Genomic DNA, 25,000 nt, shown 5'->3' with positions numbered 1-25,000 from the left:
ACACACACACAGTGATAGTGTAACACACACACACAGTGATAGTGTAACACACACACACAGTGATAGTGTAACACACACACACAGTGATAGTGTAACACACACACACAGTGATAGTGTAACACACACACAGTGATAGTGTAACACACACACACAGTGATAGTGTAACACACACACACAGTGATAGTGCAACACACACACACAGTGATAGTGCAACACACACACACAGTGATAGTGTAACACACACACACAGTGATAGTGTAACACACACACACAGTGATAGTGTAACACACACACACAGTGATAGTGTAACACACACACACAGTGATAGTGTAACACACACACAGTGATAGTGTAACACACACACACAGTGATAGTGTAACACACACACAGTGATAGTGTGACACACACACACAGTGATAGTGTAACACACACACACAGTGATAGTGTAACACACACACACAGTGATAGTGTAACACACACACAGTGATAGTGTAACACACACACACAGTGATAGTGTAACACACACACACAGTGATAGTGTAACACACACACACAGTGATAGCGTAACACACACACAGTGATAGTGTAACACACACACACAGTGATAGTGTAACACACACACACAGTGATAGTGTAACACACACACACAGTGATAGTGTAACACACACACAGTGATAGTGTAACACACACACACAGTGATAGTGTAACACACACACACACAGTGATAGTGTAACACACACACACAGTGATAGTGTAACACACACACACAGTGATAGTGTAGCACACACACACAGTGATAGTGTAACACACACACACAGTGATAGTGTAACACACACACACAGTGATAGTGTAACACACACACACAGTGATAGTGTAACACACACACACAGTGATAGTGTAACACACACACAGTGATAGTGTAACACACACACACAGTGATAGTGTAACACACACACACAGTGATAGTGTAACACACACACAGTGACAGTGTAACACACACACAGTGACAGTGTAACACACACACAGTGATAGTGTAACACACACACAGTGATAGTGTAACACACACACACACAGTGACAGTGTAACACACACACACAGTGATAGTGTAACACACACACAGTGATAGTGTAACACACACACAGTGATAGTGTAACACACACACACAGTGATAGTGTAACACACACACAGTGATTGTGTAACACACACACACAGTGACAGTGTAACACACACACAGTGATTGTGTAACACACACACACAGTGATAGTGTAACACACACACACAGTGATAGTGTAACACACACACACAGTGATAGTGTAACACACACACACAGTGACAGTGTAACACACACACAGTGATTGTGTAACACACACACAGTGACAGTGTAACACACACACACAGTGACAGTGTAACACACACACACAGTGATAGTGTAACACACACACACAGTGATAGTGTAACACACACACAGTGATAGTGTAACACACACACACAGTGATAGTGTAACACACACACACACAGTGATAGTGTAACACACACACACAGTGATAGTGTAACACACACACACAGTGATAGTGTAACACACACACACAGTGATAGTGTAACACACACACACAGTGATAGTGTAACACACACACACAGTGACAGTGTAACACACACACAGTGATAGTGTAACACACACACACAGTGATAGTGTAACACACACACACAGTGATAGTGTAACACACACACACAGTGATAGTGTAACACACACAGTGATAGTGTAACACACACACACACACAGTGATAGTGTAACACACACACACAGTGACAGTGTAACAAACACACAGTGATAGTGTAACACACACACACAGTGATAGTGTAACACACACACACAGTGATAGTGTAACACACACAGTGATAGTGTAACACACACACACACAGTGATAGTGTAACACACACACACAGTGATAGTGTAACACACACAGTGATAGTGTAACACACACACAGTGATAGTGTAACACACACAGTGATAGTGTAACACACACAGTGATTGTGTAACACACACACACAGTGATTGTGTAACACACACAGTGACAGTGTAACACACACAGTGATTGTGTAACACACACAGTGATAGTGTAACACACACAGTGACAGTGTAACACACACAGTGATTGTGTAACACACACAGTGACAGTGTAACACACACAGTGATTGTGTAACACACACAGTGATAGTGTAACACACACAGTGATAGTGTAACACACACAGTGATAGTGTAACACACACAGTGATTGTGTAACACACACAGTGATAGTGTAACACACACAGTGATAGTGTAACACACACAGTGATAGTGTAACACACACAGTGACAGTGTAACACACACAGTGATTGTGTAACACACACAGTGATAGTGTAACACACACAGTGATAGTGTAACACACACAGTGATAGTGTAACACACACAGTGATTGTGTAACACACACAGTGATAGTGTAACACACACAGTGACAGTGTAACACACACAGTGATTGTGTAACACACACAGTGATAGTGTAACACACACAGTGATAGTGTAACACACACAGTGATAGTGTAACACACACAGTGACAGTGTAACACACACACACAGTGATAGTGTAACACACACACACAGTGATAGTGTAACACACACACACACAGTGATAGTGTAACACACACACAGTGATAGTGTAACACACACACACAGTGATAGTGTAACACACACACAGTGATAGTGTAACACACACACACAGTGATAGTGTAACACACACAGTGATAGTGTAACACACACACACAGTGATAGTGTAACACACACACACAGTGATAGTGTAACACACACACACAGTGATAGTGTAACACACACACAGTGATAGTGTAACACACACACACAGTGATAGTGTAACACACACAGTGACAGTGTAACACACACACACAGTGATAGTGTAACACACACACACAGTGATAGTGTAACACACACACAGTGATAGTGTAACACACACACACAGTGATAGTGTAACACACACACACAGTGATAGTGTAACACACACACACAGTGATAGTGTAACACACACACACAGTGATAGTGTAACACACACACACAGTGATAGTGTAACACACACACAGTGATAGTGTAACACACACACACAGTGATAGTGTAACACACACAGTGATAGTGTAACACACACACACAGTGATAGTGTAACACACACACACAGTGATAGTGTAACACACACACACAGTGACAGTGTAACACACGCACACACAGTGATAGTGTAACACACACACAGTGATAGTGTAACACACACACACACAGTGATAGTGTAACACACACACAGTGATAGTGTAACACACACACACAGTGATAGTGTAACACACACACACAGTGATAGTGTAACACACACACACAGTGATAGTGTAACACACACAGTGATAGTGTAACACACACACACAGTGATAGTGTAACACACACACACACAGTGATAGTGTAACACACACAGTGATAGTGTAACACACACACACAGTGATAGTGTAACACACACACACACAGTGATAGTGTAACACACACACAGTGATAGTGTAACACACACACAGTGATAGTGTGACACACACACACAGTGATAGTGTAACACACACACACAGTGATAGTGTAACACACACACACAGTGATAGTGTAACACACACACACAGTGATAGTGTAACACACACACACAGTGATAGTGTAACACACACACACAGTGATAGTGTAACACACACACAGTGATAGTGTAACACACACACACACAGTGATAGTGTAACACACACACACAGTGATAGTGTAACACACACACACAGTGATAGTGTAACACACACACACAGTGATAGTGTAACACACACACACAGTGATAGTGTGACACACACACACAGTGATAGTGTGACACACACACACAGTGATAGTGTAACACACACACAGTGATAGTGTAACACACACACACAGTGATAGTGTAACACACACACACAGTGATAGTGTAACACACACAGTGATAGTGTGACACACACACAGTGATAGTGTAACACACACACACAGTGATAGTGTGACACGCACACACAGTGATAGTGTAACACACACAGTGATAGTGTGACACACACACACAGTGATAGTGTGACACGCACACACAGTGATAGTGTAACACACACAGTGATAGTGTAACACACACACACAGTGATAGTGTAACACACACACACAGTGATAGTGTGACACACACACACAGTGATAGTGTAACACACACACACAGTGATAGTGTGACACACACACACAGTGATAGTGTAACACACACACACAGTGATAGTGTAACACACACACACAGTGATAGTGTAACACACACACACAGTGATAGTGTAACACACACACACAGTGATAGTGTAACACACACACACAGTGATAGTGTAACACACACACACAGTGATAGTGTAACACACACACAGTGATAGTGTAACACACACACAGTGATAGTGTAACACACACACACAGTGATAGTGTAACACACACACACACAGTGACAGTGTAACACACACACACAGTGATAGTGTAACACACACACACAGTGATAGTGTAACACACACACAGTGATAGTGTAACACACACTCACAGTGATAGTGTAACACACACACAGTGATAGTGTAACACACACACACAGTGATAGTGTAACACACACACACAGTGATAGTGTAACACACACACACAGTGATAGTGTAACACACACACACAGTGATAGTGTAACACACACACAGTGATAGTGTAACACACACACACAGTGATAGTGTAACACACACACACAGTGATAGTGTAACACACACACACAGTGATAGTGTAACACACACTCACAGTGATAGTGTAACACACACACAGTGATAGTGTAACACACACTCACAGTGATAGTGTAACACACACACACAGTGATAGTGTAACACACACACACAGTGATAGTGTAACACACACACACAGTGATAGTGTAACACACACACAGTGATAGTGTAACACACACACACAGTGATAGTGTAACACACACACACAGTGATAGTGTAACACACACTCACAGTGATAGTGTAACACACACACAGTGATAGTGTAACACACACACACAGTGATAGTGTAACACACACACAGTGATAGTGTAACACACACACACAGTGACAGTGTAACACACACACACAGTGATAGTGTAACACACACACAGTGACAGTGTAACACACACACACAGTGATAGTGTAACACACACTCACAGTGATAGTGTAACACACACACAGTGATAGTGTAACACACACACAGTGATAGTGTAACACACACACACAGTGACAGTGTAACACGCACACACAGTGACAGTGTAACACACACACACAGTGATAGTGTAACACACACACACAGTGATAGTGTGACACACACACACAGTGACAGTGTAACACACACACACAGTGACAGTGTAACACACACACACAGTGATAGTGTGACACACACACACAGTGATAGTGTAACACACGCACACAGTGATAGTGTAACACACACACACAGTGATAGTGTGACACACACACACAGTGATAGTGTAACACACACACACAGTGATAGTGTGACACACACACACAGTGATAGTGTGACACACACACACAGTGATAGTGTAACACACACAGTGATAGTGTAACACACACACACAGTGATAGTGTAACACACACACACAGTGATAGTGTAACACACACACAGTGATAGTGTAACACACACACACACAGTGATAGTGTAACACACACACACACAGTGATAGTGTAACACACACACACAGTGATTGTGTAACACACACACACAGTGATAGTGTAACACACACACAGTGATAGTGTAACACACACACACAGTGATTGTGTAACACACACACACAGTGATAGTGTAACACACACACACAGTGATAGTGTAACACACACACACAGTGACAGTGTAACACACACACACAGTGATAGTGTAACACACACACAGTGATAGTGTAACACACACACAGTGATAGTGTAACACACACACACAGTGATAGTGTAACACACACACACAGTGATAGTGTAACACACACACAGTGATAGTGTAACACACACACACAGTGATAGTGTAACACACACACACAGTGATAGTGTAACACACACACACAGTGATAGTGTAACACACACACAGTGACAGTGTAACACACACACAGTGATAGTGTAACACACACACACAGTGATAGTGTAACACACACACACAGTGATAGTGTAACACACACACACAGTGATAGTGTAACACACACACACAGTGATAGTGTAACACACACACACAGTGATAGTGTAACACACACACACAGTGACAGTGTAACACACACACAGTGATAGTGTAACACACACACACAGTGATAGTGTAACACACACACACAGTGATAGTGTAACACACACACACAGTGATAGTGTAACACACACACACAGTGATAGTGTAACACACCCAAAACGCTCATCTGACCACACACTCGCTCACCAACACTCACCACCACTCACCACCACTCACCACCACTCGCTCACCACCACTCGCCACCACTCACCAACACTCACCACCACTCACTCACCACCACCCACTCACCACCACTCACCACCCACTCACTCACCACCACCCACTCACCACCCACTCACCACCACTCACCACCACTCACCAATACTCACCACCCACTCACTCACCACCACCCACTCACCACCCACTCACCACCACTCACCACCACTCACCAACACTCACCACCCACTCACTCACCACCACCCACTCACCACCACTCACCACCCACTCACTCACCACCACCCACTCACCACCCACTCACCAACACTCACCACCCACTCACTCACCACCACCCACTCACCACCACTCACCACCCACTCACTCACCACCACTCGCTCACCAACACTCACCACCACTCACCAACACTCACCAACACTCACCAACACTCACCACCACTCACCAACACTCACCACCACTCACCACCACTCGCCACCACCACTCGCTCACCAACACTCACCACCACTCACCAACACTCACCAACACTCACCACCACTCACCACCACTCGCTCACCACCACTCGCCACCACTCATCAACACTCACCAACACTCACCAACACTCACCAACACTCACCACCACTCGCCACCACCACTCGCTCACCAACACTCACCACCACTCACCAACACTCACCAACACTCACCACCACTCACCACCACTCGCCACCACCACTCGCTCACCAACACTCACCACCACTCACCAACACTCACCAACACTCACCACCACTCACCACCACTCGCTCACCACCACTCGCCACCACTCATCAACACTCACCAACACTCACCAACACTCACCAACACTCACCACCACTCGCCACCACCACTCGCTCACCAACACTCACCACCACTCACCAACACTCGCCACCACTCACCAACACTCACCACCACTCACTCACCAACACTCACCACCACTCACCACAACTCGCTCACCAACACTCACCACCACTCACTCACCACCCACTCACTCACCACCACCCACTCACCACCACTCACCAACACTCACCAACACTCACCACCACTCGCCAACACTCACCACCACTCACTCACCACCACCCACTCACCACCACTCACCACCCACTCACTCACCACCACCCACTCACCACCCACTCACCACCACTCACCACCACTCACCAATACTCACCACCCACTCACTCACCACCACTCGCTCACCAACACTCACCACCACTCACCAACACTCACCACCCACTCACTCACCACCACCCACTCACCACCACTCACCACCCACTCACTCACCACCACCCACTCACCACCACTCACCACCCACTCACTCACCACCACCCACTCACCACCCACTCACCACCACTCACCACCACTCACCAATACTCACCACCCACTCACTCACCACCACTCGCTCACCAACACTCACCACCACTCACCAACACTCACCAACACTCACCAACACTCACCACCACTCACCAACACTCACCACCACTCACCACCACTCGCCACCACCACTCGCTCACCAACACTCACCACCACTCACCAACACTCACCAACACTCACCACCACTCACCACCACTCGCTCACCACCACTCGCCACCACTCATCAACACTCACCAACACTCACCAACACTCACCAACACTCACCACCACTCGCCACCACCACTCGCCACCACCACTCGCTCACCAACACTCACCACCACTCACCAACACTCGCCACCACTCACCAACACTCACCACCACTCACTCACCAACACTCACCACCACTCACCACAACTCGCTCACCAACACTCACCACCACTCACTCACCACCCACTCACTCACCACCACCCACTCACCACCACTCACCAACACTCACCAACACTCACCACCACTCGCCAACACTCACCACCACTCGCCACCACCACTCGCCACCACCACTCGCTCACCAACACTCACCACCACTCACCAACACTCACCACCACTCGCCACCACTCACCAACACTCACCACCACTCACTCACCAACACTCACCACCACTCACCACAACTCGCTCACCAACACTCACCACCACTCACTCACCAACACTCACCACCACTCACCACAACTCGCTCACCAACACTCACCACCACTCACTCACCAACACTCACCACCACTCACCACAACTCGCTCACCAACACTCACCACCACTCACTCACCAACACTCACCACCACTCACCACAACTCGCTCACCACCACCAGCTCGCTCACGTTATCGTTGCAGGAGCTCCGTGCGGCGATGATAAAGAAGTTCCGAGTGCGAGCGTTGAACGAGGGGGGGGGGTCCCAGAGGGAGGGAGGGACCCAGGGAGAGGGGGGGGGGTCCCGGCCTTCAGTCGACACAATTAACAAGCGAGTTGCCAAATTAAAAATCCTCACGAAGGCCACGTGGGGGAGGGGGGGGGGGGGTCCCAGAGCTTCTCGACATTTTCGTTCCGTGACGGCCTTGAGCCCACGCAGACGCGTAGGGAGGGAGGGGGGTGATGTAGTGGCGGGGGACACGGGGGGGGGGGGTGATGGGGGACACGGGGGAGGGGGGTGATGTAGTGGGGGGGACACGGGGGGGGGTTGATGGGGGACACGGGGGAGGGGGGTGATGTAGTGGGGGGGACACGGGGGGGGGTGATGGGGGACACGGGGGAGGGGGGTGATGTAGTGGGGGGGACACGGGGGGGGGGGTGATGGGGGACACGGGGGAGGGGGGTGATGTAGTGGGGGGGACACGGGGGGGGGGTGATGGGGGACACGGGGGAGGGGGGTGATGTAGTGGGGGGGACACGGGGGGGGGTTGATGGGGGACACGGGGGGGCGGGGGACACGGGGGGGGATGGTGTAGTGGGAGACGGGGGGGGGGGGGGGGTGGTGATGTAGTGGGAGACAGGGGGGCGGGGGACACGGGGGAGGGGGGTGATGTAGTGGGGGGGACACGGGGGGGGGGGTGATGGGGGACACGGGGGAGGGGGGTGATGTAGTGGGGGGGACACGGGGGGGGGGTTGATGGGGGACACGGGGGGGGGGGGGTGATGTAGTGGGGGGGACACGGGGGGGGGGTAGTGGGAGACACGGGGGGGGGGTGATGGGGGGATGGGGGGACACGGGGGGGGGGGTGATGTAGTGGGGGGGACACGGGGGGGGGGGTGATGGGGGACACGGGGGGGGGGGGGGTGATGTAGTGGGGGGGACACGGGGGAGGGTTGATGGGGGACACGGGGGGGGGGGGGGTGATGTAGTGGGGGGGACACGGGGGGGGGGGTGGTGGGAGACACGGGGGGGGGTGATGGGGGGACACGGGGGGGGGGTGATGGGGGGACACGGGGGGGGGGATGGTGTAGTGGGAGACGGGGGGGGGGGGTGATGTGGTGGGAGACGGGGGGGGGGGTGATGTAGTGGGAGACGGGGGGGGGGGGGGATGGTTTAGTGGGAGACGGGGGGGGGGTGATGTAGTGGGAGACGGGGGGGGGGGTGATGTAGTGGGAGACGGGGGGGGGGGGTGATGGGGGGACACGGGGGGGGGGGGGGTGATGACACGGGGGGGGATGGTGTAGTGGGAGACACGGGGGGGGGGGGGAATGGTGTAGTGGGAGGAGTGGGGGGCACTGATTGGTGGATGCGTTCCTCGTGGCTTTACCGGCTAAAGTGGCAGCGTCGTGGTTTGGCGTTGGGCACGCTGCGTCTCGGCAATCATTGATGCATCTGGGGGGGGGGGTGGTGGTGGTGGTGGTGGTGGTGGGGGTATGAAACAGATAGAATATCGTCAGTTGAGCGTGGGCAATAAGAGCCGTTAAAAATATTGTTTTAAAATATTTATATTTTTAATTTTCAATGATAGAATATCGTGTTGCCATCAGTATGACACAGCTATACCAAGGTTGCAGTCGATACGACATTGGGAATACGGTTCAAATTGAGTTACAACATTTTTGGATACGACAACACACAGAGTGAGTTAAGTAAAAGCGTGTAAAAAGATTTAAAATATATGTTTTGGACTATTTTATGATAGAATATAGGATTGTCATCAGTATGTTACAGCTACACGAAGTTTGCAGTCGATATGATATTGGGAATACGGTTCAAATTGAGTTACCACATTTTTGGATACAACACAGAGTGAGTTTAATAAAAGCGTGTAAAAAGTTTTAAAAAAATATAAACTCTTATTTTTTTCGGTAAAGTCAGGTAGGTAAAAAATAAAATTAAAATTAATAAAAATAAAATAATTTTAAAAAACATTTCATTTTTTACCTACGCGACTTTACCGAAAAAAACAACACGAAAGCTTCAAATCTAGAAAAAGAAATATATGTTTTGGACTATTTTATGATAGAATATCGTGTTGTCATCAGTATGACACAGCTACACGAAGTTTGCAGTCGATGGCACATTGGGAAGTGGGTTAAATTTGAGTTACAAGATTTTTGATACGGCAACACATACGGTAAGTTAACTAAAAGTGTGTAAAAAGTTTTAAAATGAATGTTTTCGATTTTTTATGATGGAATATCGTGTTGTCATCAGTAAGACAAAAGTATACCAAGTTTGCAGTCGATAGCACATTGGGAAATGTGTTAAAATTGAGTTACAAGATTTGAGGATACAACGACAACAGACAGAGTGAGTGAAATAAAAGCGTGTAAAATGCTTAAACATATTTATTTTTATTTTTAATGATGGAATATCGTGTTGTCATCAGTAAGACACAAGTATACCAAGTTTGCAGTCGATAGCACATTGGAAAATGTGTTAAAATTGAGTTACAAGATTTGAGGATACAACGACAACAGACAGAGTGAGTTAAATAAAAGCGTGTAAAATGTTAAAAAATATTTATTTTTATTTTTAATGATGGAATATCGTGTTGTCATCAGTAAGACACAAGTATACCAAGTTTGCAGTCGATAGCACATTGGGAAGTGTGTTGAAATTGAGTTACAAGATTTGAGGATACAACGACAACAACAAACAACAGACAGAGTGAGTGAAATAAAAGCGTAAAAGAAAGAATTACGCCGTTTGACGCGAACCTTTACCTGATCTAAACATTTTTTTTAAAACACATTTCTTAGTTTTAAGCAGAGGTCGCAACCGGGTACCCGATACCTGTACCCTACCCGATACCCGGCTACCCGTACCCGGCCGGGTACGGGTACGGGTAGGCCGTGAGTCACTGGGTGAGTCACCGTCTGTCACTCATTTCCCAACGTCTTGTCTCTTCTCACAATTCAAGTTCCTAGAATCAACCCACCCGCGCCTGCAACGTGGCTTCATCCCAGAGGTCGCAACCGGGTACCCGATACCCGTACCCTACCCGTACCCGGCCGGGTACGGGTAGGGTACGGATACGGCCGGGTATGGGTAGGGTACGGGTATGGGTAGGGTACGGGTAGGGTACAGGTATGGGTAGGGTACGGGTAGGGTACGGGTAGGGTACGGGTAGGGTACAGGTACGGGTAGGGTACGGGTAGGGTACAGGTACGGGTAGGGTACGGGTAGGGTACAGGTACGGGTAGGGTACGGGTACAGGTACGGGTACCCGTTTGCGACCTGGTGCGGCCGGGTACGGGTAAGGAATCAAAACCCGTTTGCGACCTCTGGCCGAGACGGTGATGCTGGGTAAGCAGAGAGAGTGTGGTGTGTGTGTGTTGTTAGTAGCACAGAGGAGGAAGCCTCGTGAAGGACGCTGCTGCTGCTGCTGCTTCTGGGCAGTTTGGGGGGAGGCAATTCGAGTTGTGAACAGCGACAACAACCGAGGTCAAGGGCAGCGACGCTCACAACAACGAGCGGAGCGCCGGGCGGATAAAGCGCAGCGAGTCGGCACAGTAGGGGGCACAGGTGGTGCATCGGCCACTCATCTCAGTCAGTCAACCCACGGCACCTGCTGGGTCTGCCCGGTGACCTCCTGCACCTAGCCTGGCACAGCAGTCAACCCACGGCACCTGCTGGGTCTGCCCCGTGACCTCCTGCACCTAGCCTGGCACAGCAGTCAACCCACGGCACCTGCAGGGTCTGCCCCGTGACCTCCTCCTGCACCTAGCCTGGCACAGCAGTCAACCCACGGCACCTGCAGGGTCTGCCCCGTGACCTCCTGCACCTAGCCTGGCACAACAGTCAACCCTCGGCACCTGCTGGGTCTGCCCCGTGACCTCCTCCTGCACCTAGCCTGGCACAACAGTCAACCCACGGCGCCTGCTGGGTCTGCCCCGTGACCTCCTCCTGCACCTAGCCTGGCACAGCAGTCAACCCACGGCACCTGCTGGGTCTGCCCCGTGACCTCCTGCACCTAGCCTGGCACAGCAGTCAACCCACGGCACCTGCTGGGTCTGCCCCGTGAACTCCTGCACCTAGCCTGGCACAGCAGTCAACCCACGGCACCTGCTGGGTCTGTCGCGTGACCTCCTGCACCTAGCCTGGCACAGCAGTCAACCCACGGCACCTGCTGGGTCTGCCCCGTGACCTCCTGCACCTAGCCTGGCACAGCAGTCAACCCACGGCACCTGCTGGGTCTGCCCCGTGACCTCCTCCTGCACCTAGCCTGGCACAGCAGTCAACCCACGGCACCTGCTGGGTCTGTCCCGTGACCTCCTGCACCTAGCCTGGCACAGCAGTCAACCCTCGGCACCTGCTGGGTCTGTCCCGTGACCTCCTGCACCTAGCCTGGCACAGCAGTCAACCCACGGCACCTGCTGGGTCTGCCCCGTGACCTCCTCCTGCACCTAGCCTGGCACAGCAGTCAACCCACGGCACCTGCTGGGTCTGCCCCGTGACCTCCTCCTGCACCTAGCCTGGCACAGCAGTCAACCCTCGGCACCTGCTGGGTCTGTCCCGTGACCTCCTGCACCTAGCCTGGCACAGCAGTCAACCCACGGCACCTGCTGGGTCTGCCCCGTGACCTCCTCCTGCACCTAGCCTGGCACAGCAGTCAACCCACGGCACCTGCTGGGTCTGCCCCGTGACCTCCTGCACCTAGCCTGGCACAGCAGTCAACCCACGGCACCTGCTGGGTCTGCCCCGTGACCTCCTCCTGCACCTAGCCTGGCACAGCAGTCAACCCACGGCACCTGCTGGGTCTGCCCCGTGACCTCCCCCGTATAGCCTCATCAGACTGTAGGGGCAAGTGCTGTTAGCGAGTAGCACCTGTGAAGGCCGGCACTGTGGCACACGAGGGGGTGGGTGGCCAGCACCACGCCCGGCCGCCTTTGTCTCCCCAGTGCTAGCGATGTTTACACACCGCACCAGGTACTCATTTGAGGCTGAGTCGACCTAGGGGAGGCCCGTCTCTCCACGCCCGCCTGCCCGCCCGCCCCTGGCGTGCCCACACAACTTGAACGTTTCTTTTTCGACCGCAAAACTGCGCCGGGTGGAATGCACATCCGGCACGGGTCACCTCGCAGCAACGCGTAGCGCTAACCACTGCACCACCACTCCCCCAAGACACACACACACACACGCAGTGCGCTAACCACTGCACCACCACTCCCCCAAGACACACACACACACACACACGCAGTGCGCTAACCACTGCACCACCACTCCCCCAAGACACACACACACACACACGCAGTGCGCTAACCACTGCACCACCACTCCCCCAAGACACACACACACACACGCAGTGCGCTAACCACTGCACCACCGCTCCCCCAAGACACACACACACACACGCAGTGCGCTAACCACTGCACCATCGCTCCCCCAAGACACACACACACACGCAGTGCGCTAACCACTGCACCATCGCTCCCCCAAGACACACACACACACACGCAGTGCGCTAACCACTGCACCACCCCTCCCCCAAGACACACACACACACGCAGTGCGCTAACCACTGCACCACCGCTCCCCCAAGACACACACACACACGCAGTGCGCTAACCACTGCACCATCGCTCCCCCAAGACACACACACACACACGCAGTGCGCTAACCACTGCACCACCGCTCCCCCAAGACACACACACACACGCAGTGCGCTAACCACTGCACCACCGCTCCCCCAAGACACACACACATAGTGCGCTAACCACTGCACCACCACTCCCCCAAGACACACACACGCAGTGCGCTAACCACTGCACCACCACTCCCCCAAGACACACACACACACACGCAGTGCGCTAACCACTGCACCACCACTCCCCCAAGACACACACACACAGTGCGCTAACCACTGCACCACCACTCCCCCAAGACACACACACACACACGCAGTGCGCTAACCACTGCACCACCACTCCCCCAAGACACACACACACACACGCAGTGCGCTAACCACTGCACCACCACTCCCCCAAGACACACACACACACACGCAGTGCGCTAACCACTGCACCACCACTCCCCCAAGACACACACACACACGCAGTGCGCTAACCACTGCACCACCACTCCCCCAAGACACACACACACACGCAGTGCGCTAACCACTGCACCACCACTCCCCCAAGACACACACACACACACACGCTGTGCGCTAACCACTGCACCACCGCTCCCCCAAGACACACACACACACGCAGTGCGCTAACCACTGCACCACCGCTCCCCCAAGACACACACACACACACGCAGTGCGCTAACCACTGCACCACCGCTCCCCCAAGACACACACACACACGCAGTGCGCTAACCACTGCACCACCGCTCCCCCAAGACACACACACGCAGTGCGCTAACCACTGCACCACCGCTCCCCCAAGACACACACACACGCAGTGCGCTAACCACTGCACCACCGCTCCCCCAAGACACACACACAGTGCGCTAACCACTGCACCACCGCTCCCCTAAGACACACACACACGCAGTGCGCTAACCACTGCACCACCGCTCCCCCAAGACACACACACACACGCAGTGCGCTAACCACTGCACCACCGCTCCCCCAAGACACACACACACACACGCAGTGCGCTAACCACTGCACCACCACTCCCCCAAGGTACACACACACACGCAGTGCGCTAACCACTGCACCACCGCTCCCCCAAGACACACACACACACACGCAGTGCGCTAACCACTGCACCACCGCTCCACCAAAACACACACACACGCAGTGCGCTAACCACTGCACCACCGCTCCCCCAAGACACACACACACGCAGTGCGCTAACCACTGCACCACCGCTCCCCCAAGACACACACACACACACGCAGTGCGCTAACCACTGCACCACCGCTCCCCCAAGACACACACACACACACACGCAGTGCGCTAACCACTGCACCACCACTCCCCCAAGACACACACACGCAGTGCGCTAACCACTGCACCACCACTCCCCCAAGACACACACACACACACGCAGTGCGCTAACCACTGCACCACCGCTCCCCCAAGACACACACACACGCAGTGCGCTAACCACTGCACCACCACTCCCCCAAGACACACACACACGCAGTGCGCTAACCACTGCACCACCACTCCCCCAAGACACACACACACGCAGTGCGCTAACCACTGCACCACCACTCCCCCAAGACACACACACACGCAGTGCGCTAACCACTGCACCACCACTCCCCCAAGACACACACACACGCAGTGCGCTAACCACTGCACCACCACTCCCCCAAGACACACACACACGCAGTGCGCTAACCACTGCACCACCACTCCCCCAAGACACACACACACGCAGTGCGCTAACCACTGCACCACCACTCCCCCAAGACACACACACACGCAGTGCGCTAACCACTGCACCACCACTCCCCCAAGACACACACACACGCAGTGCGCTAACCACTGCACCACCACTCCCCCAAGACACACACACACGCAGTGCGCTAACCACTGCACCACCACTCCCCCAAGACACACACACACGCAGTGCGCTAACCACTGCACCACCACTCCCCCAAGACACACACACACGCAGTGCGCTAACCACTGCACCACCACTCCCCCAAGACACACACACACGCAGTGCGCTAACCACTGCACCACCACTCCCCCAAGACACACACACACGCAGTGCGCTAACCACTGCACCACCACTCCCCCAAGACACACACACACGCAGTGCGCTAACCACTGCACCACCACTCCCCCAAGACACACACACACGCAGTGCGCTAACCACTGCACCACCACTCCCCCAAGACACACACACACGCAGTGCGCTAACCACTGCACCACCACTCCCCCAAGACACACACACACGCAGTGCGCTAACCACTGCACCACCACTCCCCCAAGACACACACACACGCAGTGCGCTAACCACTGCACCACCACTCCCCCAAGACACACACACACGCAGTGCGCTAACCACTGCACCACCACTCCCCCAAGACACACACACACGCAGTGCGCTAACCACTGCACCACCACTCCCCCAAGACACACACACACGCAGTGCGCTAACCACTGCACCACCACTCCCCCAAGACACACACACACGCAGTGCGCTAACCACTGCACCACCACTCCCCCAAGACACACACACACGCAGTGCGCTAACCACTGCACCACCACTCCCCCAAGACACACACACACGCAGTGCGCTAACCACTGCACCACCACTCCCCCAAGACACACACACACGCAGTGCGCTAACCAGCCTACGAGGTCTAAGATGCACCGCCGTGTAGCAGAGGTTGCAACCGGGTACCCGATACCCGTACCCTACCCGTACCCGGCCGGGTACGGGTAGGGTACGGATACGGCCGGGTATGGGTAGGGTACGGGTAGGGTACGGGTAGGGTAGGGTACAGGTATGGGTAGGGTACGGGTAGGGTACGGGTAGGGTACGGGTACGGGTAGGGTACGGGTAGGGTACGGGTAGGGTACGGGTAGGGTAGGGTACGGGTAGGGTACGGGTAGGGTACGGGTAGGGTACGGGTACGGGTAGGGTACGGGTAGGGTACGGGTAGGGTACGGGTAGGGTACGGGTACGGGTAGGGTAGGGTACGGGTAGGGTAGGGTACGGGTAGGGTACGGGTAGGGTACGGGTACGGGTAGGGTACGGGTAGGGTACGGGTAGGGTACGGGTACGGGTAGGGTACGGGTACCCGATTGCGACCTCTGGGATGAAGCCATGTTGCAGGCAAGCGAACTTAATATAAAGGATTTAAAATCAACGTAACAACATTGATCATAGGAACTGAGATTCAAATCTAACAATACGCGATATTTACATAACATGTATGACCTTGCCATCTTAGAGGTGGACCTGATCTCCGTGAGCGTCACTCCTCTATACACCACAACCACCACCACAACAACAACCATCACAACAACAATCACCACAACCATCATCACCACCATCACTACCATCACCACCACCATCACAACCATCACCACCACCATCACCACCACCATCACCACCATCACCACCATCACCACCATCACTACCATCACAAACTCACCCCCAGTCGCCTAGCTCACACAGCACCTTACAACACTACTCACTCCCCTACAACAACAACAACCACAACAACACAACCACAACACAACCACCACAACAACACAACCACCACAACAACACAACCACCACAACAACACAACCACCACAACAACACAACCACCACAACAACACAACCACCACAACAACACAACCACAACCACAACACAACCACAACAACAACACAACCACCACAACAACACAACCACAACAACAACACAACCACCACAACAACACAACCACCACAACAACACAACCAGTGGCCTTGCTTACACAACGTCTTACAACACTACTTACACCCCTACAACAACAACCACAACAACACAACCACCACAACAACACAACCACCACAACAACACAACCACAACAACAACACAACCACCACAACAACACAACCACAACAACAACACAACCACAACAACAACACAACCACCACAACAACACAACCACAACAACAACACAACCACCACAACAACACAACCAGTGGCCTTGCTCACACAGCGTCTTACAACACTACTTACACCCCTACAACAACAACAACAACCATCACAACCACCATCACAACAACCACCACAACAACACAACCACCACAACACAACCACCACAACAACACAACCACAACAACAACACAACCACAACAACAACACAACCAGTGGCCTTGCTCACACACCGTCTTACAACACTACTCACACCCCTACAACAACAACAACAACAACACAACCACCACAACACAACCACAACAACAACACAACCACCACAACACAACCACCACAACAACACAACCACCACAACAACACAACACAACCACAACAACAACACAACCTCCACAACAACAACAACCATCACAAACTCCCCCCCAGTGGCCTTGCTCACACAGCATCGGTGGGACAATCACCCGACAACCGGACCCCCGGGGGCCTCCCCCTAGATCCACTCAGCCTCAACCGATCACCCGGTGCGGTGTGAACAAAACGTCCGTCACGGCGGGGAGACAAAGGCGGCCGGGCGTGGTTTCCTGGCCGCCCCCATCGCGTGCCACACAGCGCCGGACCTTAACAGGAGCTCGCAGACACCCCACGACAGCCGGACGTCACGGGCGACACGCGGTGCGGGGAGGAGAGAGAGAGGAGATCTTCATCTCGGCGCTGTCCAACTCGTGCGAGCCGGACGCGAATTCCTCGCCCGGCGAGGCATTGGGGCCCCTGAGATGGGATCAAGTACGCAGCCAGAGGTCGCAGATGGGTTTTGATTCATCTTTCTTGGTGCTTTCGGTGAAGTCACCGAAAGAACCAAGGAGATGAATCCCTGCAGTCACGAAAGAACCTTTAAATCGGGTTTTGATTCCTTACCCGTACCCTACCCGTACCCGTACCCTACCCGTACCCTACCCCTACCCGTACCCTACCCGTACCCTACCCGTACCCTACCCTACCCGTACCCTACCCGTACCCTACCCGTACCCGTACCCTACCCGTACCCTACCCTACCCGTACCCTACCCGTACCCTACCCGTACCCGTACCCTACCCGTACCCTACCCGTACCCTACCCGTACCCGTACCCTACCCGTACCCGTACCCTACCCGTACCCTACCCGTACCCTACCCGTACCCGTACCCTACCCGTACCCTACCCGTACCTGTACCCTACCCGTACCCTACCCGTACCCTACCCGTATCCTACCCGTACCCTACCCGTACCCGTACCCTACCCGTACCCTACCCGTACCCTACCCGTACCCGTACCCTACCCGTACCCGTACCCTACCCGTACCCTACCCGTACCCTACCCGTACCCGTACCCTACCCGTACCCTACCCGTACCTGTACCCTACCCGTACCCTACCCGTACCCTACCCGTATCCTACCCGTACCCGTACCCGGGTACCCGATTGCGACCTCTGGGATGAAGCCATGTTGCAGGCGCGGGTGGGTTGATTCTAGAAACTTGAATTGTGAGAAGAGACAAGACGTTGGGAAATGAGTGACAGACGGTGACTCACCCAGTGACTCACGGCCTACCCGTACCCGTACCCGGCCGGGTACGGGTAGCCGGGTATCGGGTAGGGTACGGGTATCGGGTACCCGGTTGCGACCTCTGCCAAGTACTCAGGAGGGAAGGACGCGCAACTTTGAGGGAGAATGTTGCCACGTTCTGTGCGTTGTGGTGCATCCACACAACACCACCACCCCTACCCACCCCACCACCACCCCTACCCACAACACCACCACCCCTACCCACAACACCACCACCCCTACCCACAACACCACCCCCACCCACCCCACCACCACCCCTACCCACAACACCACCCCCCCTACCCACAACACCACCCCCCCCTACCCACAACACCACCCCCACCCACCCCACCACCACCCTACCCACAACACCACCACCCCCACCCACAACACCACCCCTACCCACACCACCACCCCTACCCACAACACCACCCCCCCTACCCACAACACCACCACCCCTACCCACAACACCACCACCCCTACCCACAACACCACCACCCCTACCCACAACACCACCACCCCTACCCACAACACCACCACCCCTACCCACACCACCACCCCTACCCACAACACCACCACCCCTACCCACCCCACCACCACCCCTACCCACAACACCACCCACCCCACCACCACCCCTACCCACAACACCACCACCCCTACCCACAACACCACCACCCCTACCCACAACACCACCACCCCCACCCACAACACCACCACCCCCACCCACAACACCACCCCCACCCACAACACCACCACCCCCACCCACAACACCACCACCCCCACCCACAACACCACCACCCCCACCCACAACACCACCCCCACCCACCCCACCACCACCCCCACCCACCCCACCACCACCCTACCCACAACACCACCACCCCTACCCACAACACCACCACCCCTACCCACAACACCACCACCCCCACCCACAACACCACCCCCACCCACCCCACCACCACCCTACCCACAACACCACCACCCCCACCCACAACACCACCACCCCTACCCACAACACCACCACCCCCACCCCACCACCACCCCCACCCACCCCACCACCACCCCCACCCACCCCACCACCACCCTACCCACAACACCACCACCCCTACCCACAACACCACCACCCCTACCCACAACACCACCACCCCCACCCACAACACCACCCCTACCCACAGCACCACCCCTACCCACAGCACCACCCCTACCCACAACACCACCCCCACCCACCCCACCACCACCCCCACCCACCCCACCACCACCCTACCCACAACACCACCACCCCTACCCACAACACCACCACCCCTACCCACAACACCACCACCCCTACCCACAACACCACCCCTACCCACAACACCACCCCCACCCACCCCACCACCACCCTACCCACAACACCACCACCCCTACCCACAACACCACCCCCACCCACCCCACCACCACCCCCACCCACCCCACCACCACCCTACCCACAACACCACCACCCCTACCCACAACACCACCCCTACCCACAGCACCACCCCTACCCACAACACCACCCCCACCCACCCCACCACCACCCCCACCCACCCCACCACCACCCTACCCACAACACCACCACCCCTACCCACAACACCACCACCCCTACCCACAACACCACCACCCCTACCCACAACACCACCACCCCCACCCACAACACCACCCCTACCCACAGCACCACCCCTACCCACAACACCACCCCCACCCACCCCACCACCACCCCCACCCACCCCACCACCACCCTACCCACAACACCACCACCCCTACCCACAACACCACCACCCCTACCCACAACACCACCACCCCTACCCACAACACCACCCCTACCCACAACACCACCCCCACCCACCCCACCACCACCCTACCCACAACACCACCACCCCTACCCACAACACCACCACCCCTACCCACAACACCCCCCCTACCCACAACACCACCCCCACCCACCCCACCACCACCCTACCCACAACACCACCACCCTACCCACAACACCACCACCCCTACCCACAACACCACCACCCCCACCCACAACACCACCACCCCTACCCACACCACCACCACCCCTACCCACAACACCACCACCCCCACCCACAACACCACCCCCACCCACCCCACCACCACCCCCACCCACCCCACCACCACCCTACCCACAACACCACCACCCCTACCCACAACACCACCACCCTACCCACAACACCACCACCCCTACCCACAACACCACCCCCCCTACCCACCCCACCACCACCCCTACCCACAACACCACCCACCCCACCACCACCCCTACCCACAACACCACCACCCCTACCCACAACACCACCCACCCCACCACCACCCCTACCCACAACACCACCACCCCTACCCACAACACCACCACCCCTACCCACAACACCACCACCCCTACCCACAACACCACCACCCCTACCCACAACACCACCCACCCCACCACCACCCCTACCCACAACACCACCACCCCTACCCACAACACCACCACCCCTACCCACAACACCACCCACCCCACCACCACCCCTACCCACAACACCACCACCCCCACCCACAACACCACCCCTACCCACACCACCACCCCTACCCACAACACCACCCCTACCCACAACACCACCACCCCCACCCACCACACCACCCACCCCACCACCACCCCTACCCACAACACCACCACCCCCACCCACAACACCACCCCCACCCACAACACCACCCCCACCCACCCCACCACCACCCCCACCCACCCCACCACCACCCTACCCACAACACCACCACCCCTACCCACAACACCACCACCCTACCCACAACACCACCACCCCTACCCACAACACCACCCCCCCTACCCACCCCACCACCACCCCTACCCACAACACCACCCACCCCACCACCACCCCTACCCACAACACCACCACCCCTACCCACAACACCACCCACCCCACCACCACCCCTACCCACAACACCACCACCCCTACCCACAACACCACCACCCCTACCCACAACACCACCACCCCTACCCACAACACCACCCACCCCACCACCACCCCTACCCACAACACCACCACCCCTACCCACAACACCACCACCCCTACCCACAACACCACCCACCCCACCACCACCCCTACCCACAACACCACCACCCCCACCCACAACACCACCCCTACCCACACCACCACCCCTACCCACAACACCACCCCTACCCACAACACCACCACCCCCACCCACCACACCACCCACCCCACCACCACCCCTACCCACAACACCACCACCCCCACCCACAACACCACCCCCACCCACAACACCACCCCTACCCACACCACCACCCCTACCCACAACACCACCACCCCTACCCACAACACCACCACCCCTACCCACAACACCACCACCCCTACCCACAACACCACCACCCCTACCCACACCACCACCACCCCCACCCACCCCACCACCCCCCCCTACCCACAACACCACCACCCCCACCCACCCCACCACCCCCACCCACCCCACCACCCCCTACCACCCCACCACCCCTACCCACCCCCTACCCACCCCCACCACCACCCTACCCACCCCACCACCCCCTACCACCCCACCCCACCACCTCTACCCACAACACCACCACCCTACCCACACCACCACCCTACCCACAACACCACCACCGCCACCCACCCCACCACCCCCACCCACCCCACCACCCCCACCCACACCACCACCCCCCTACCCACCCCACCACCCCTACCCACAACACCACCCCCCTACCCACCCCACCACCCCTACCCACAACACCACCCCCCTACCCACAACACCACCCCTACCCACAACACCACCCCCCTACCCACCCCACCACCCCTACCCACAACACCACCCACCTACCCACCCCACCACCCACCTACCCACCCCACCACCCACCTACCCACCCCACCACCCCCACCCACCCCACCACCCCCACCCACACCACCACCCCCCTACCCACCCCACCACCCCTACCCACAACACCACCCCCCTACCCACCCCACCACCCCTACCCACAACACCACCCACCTACCCACCCCACCACCCACCTACCCACCCCACCACCCCTACCCACCCCACCACCCCCTACCCACAACACCACCCCCCTACCCACCCCACCACCCCTACCCACCCCACCACCCCTACCCACCCCACCACCCACCTACCCACCCCACCACCCCTACCCACCCCACCACCCCCTACCACCCCTACCCCACCACCCTCACCCACCCCACCACCCCCTACCACCCACCCCACCACCCCTACCCACCCCACCACCCCTACCCACCCCACCCCACCACCCCTACCCACCCCACCACCCCCTACCACCCCTACCCACCCCACCACCCCCTACCACCCCTACCCCACCACCCTCACCCACCCCACCACCCCCTACCACCCACCCCACCACCCCTACCCACCCCACCACCCCTACCCACCCCACCCCACCACCCCTACCCACCCCACCACCCCCTACCACCCACCCCACCACCCCCACCCACCCCACCACCCCCTACCACCCCTACCCACCCCAACACCCCTACCCACCCCACCACCCCTACCCACCCCACCACCCCCACCCACCCCACCACCCCCACCCACCCACCCCACCACCCCCCTACCCACCACCCCACCACCCCCCTACCCACCACCCCACCACCCCCACCCACCCCACCCACCCCACCACCCCTACCCACCCCACCCCACCACCCCTACCCACCCCACCACCCCCTACCACCCACCCTACCCACAACACCACCACCCCTACCCACCCCACAACCCCTACCCACCCCACCACCCCTACCCACCACCCCCACCCACCCCACCCACCCTACCCACAACACCACCACCCCTACCCACCACCCCCACCACCCCACCCCACCCCACCACCCCTACCCACCCCACCACCCCTACCCACCCACCCCACCACCCCTACCCACCCCACCCCACCACCCCTACCCACCCCACCACCCCCTACCACCCACCCCACCACCCCCACCAC

At 55.7% G+C, this 25,000-nt stretch overlaps 1 pseudogene across 1 annotated transcript in view; it reads right to left on the bottom strand.

The window, feature by feature from the left end:
- Nucleotides 1–25,000, bottom strand: part of LOC144954923 (cationic amino acid transporter 2-like) — an 84,815-nt pseudogene that overhangs the window by 59,188 nt on the left and 627 nt on the right. Inside the window, exon 2 of the transcript XR_013641435.1 lies at nucleotides 10,187–10,251. The product of XR_013641435.1 is annotated as a cationic amino acid transporter 2-like (transcript). The remainder of the gene's footprint in view (nucleotides 1–10,186; nucleotides 10,252–25,000) is intronic.

The sequence above is a fragment of the Lampetra fluviatilis genome, unplaced genomic scaffold (assembly GCF_964198595.1).
Source record: "Lampetra fluviatilis unplaced genomic scaffold, kcLamFluv1.1 SCAFFOLD_373, whole genome shotgun sequence".
In the NCBI taxonomy this organism is placed as follows: domain Eukaryota; kingdom Metazoa; phylum Chordata; class Hyperoartia; order Petromyzontiformes; family Petromyzontidae; genus Lampetra; species Lampetra fluviatilis.
The sequence above is the reverse complement of the archived record's forward strand: the minus strand, read 5'-3'. Positions and strand labels throughout refer to the sequence as shown.